This window comes from Eimeria mitis, genomic scaffold, assembly GCF_000499745.2.
Source record: "Eimeria mitis Houghton genomic scaffold, Emh_scaff163, whole genome shotgun sequence".
NCBI classification, from domain to species: domain Eukaryota; phylum Apicomplexa; class Conoidasida; order Eucoccidiorida; family Eimeriidae; genus Eimeria; species Eimeria mitis.
Window position 1 is genome coordinate 22,484 of NW_013569944.1, and position 1,668 is coordinate 24,151.

A 1,668-nucleotide genomic window follows, 5' to 3' on the forward strand; every position below is an offset into this window, starting at 1 on the left:
TTAGGGTTTAGGGTTTAGGGTTTAGGGTTTAGGGTTTAGGGTTTAGGGTTTAGGGTTTGGGGGGTAAACCCTAAACCCTAAACCCTAAACCCTATTTTTGTTGAAATCGTTAACTTAGGGACCTTCTTAAATATGCTCTGCATACAACCTAAACCCTAAACCCTAAACCCTAAACCCTAAACCCTAAACCCTAAAACTGAGTTTATCTTCATAGAGACAACAGATAGAAAAACACCTCTTGCTGCTGCTGCTGCCGTTGCTGCTGCTGCTGCTGCTGCTGCTGTTGCTGCTGAAAATGATGATATACTGCTAGGGGCGGCTTGGGGTGTACATGCAGCTGTCTGTACACCGCAGAGGCACGGGCTACAATATGCGCTGCTGAGGGTTTAGGGTTTAGGGTTTTGTTGCACAGCTGAGGGTTGAGGGTTTAGGGTTCCGCAGCTCCCTGCATATGAGTAGGGCCCAGGACTGACAGCAGCTAGCCACAGCTAGCTACAGCTAGCTGTAGCTAGCCATGGCTAGCTACAGCTAGCCACAGATATCCGTAGCTAGCCGTAGCTAGTCGTAGCTAGCCGCAGCTAGCCACAGCTAGCCATGGCTAGCTACAGCTAGCCACGGGTAACAATAGTTAGCCACAGCTAGCCACGGCTAGCTACAGCTAGCCACAGCTAGCTACAGCTAGCCACAGCCAGCTACAGCTAGCCACAGCCAGCTACAGCTAGCCGCAGCTAGCCGCAGCTAGCCACAGCTAGCCACAGCTAGCTGTGCTTGGCTGGGGCTACTCCCCAGATAAAGGGAGGGTTGGGGTGTACATCCACTGAAGGGTTTAGGGTTTAGGGTTTAGGGTTTGTGTTTAGCGTAAAAACCCTAAACCCTAAACCCTAAACCCTAACCTTGCCTTTCGAAGCCTAGCCGCAAACCACAAACCCTAAGCATCGGCGGCTGATGGTTTACGGTTCTCATTGTTTAGGGTTTAGGGTTTAGGGTTTAGGGCTTAAACCCTAAACCCTAAACCCTAGACTTAAACCCTAGCTATACGCCTTGCGTTCAAAACCCTAAAGAGCTGAAAACCCTAGAGAGCTGACGCTAAACCCTAAACCCTAAACCCTAAACCCTAAACCCCCAGAAGTTGTCGCTAGTAAACCCTAGCTCTGCGGCCTGTACTATTAAACCCTAAACCCTAAACCCTAAACCCTAAACCCTCGCTCCTAGCCTCCTGTCTAAACCCTAGCACTATAAACCTAACCACAATTTCTAAACCCTAACACTAAACCCTCAACACTAAACCCTAAACCCTAACCCTAAACCCTAAACCCTAAACCCTAAACCCTAACAACAAACTCTAAACCATACCCTTAAACAAAACCCTAAATACAAACCGTAAACACTAACCCTAAACCCTAAACCCTAAACCCTAAAACCCTAGCTAAAGCTCTGCGTGTATTGCCTGGCCTTCCACCGTCTTGAGGGTTTAGGGTTTAGGGTTTAGGGTTTAGGGTTTAGGGTTTAGGGTTTAGGGGTACGGTCTTCCTGTGTATTCCTTAATCTATTGGCTTCTATAAAAAGTAAAAAGACAAAATAAAACAAATAAATAAATTAATTTATATTTATATTACTCTTATATAAATATAAATATATTATACACACAAAAAAAAAAAAAAAAAAAAA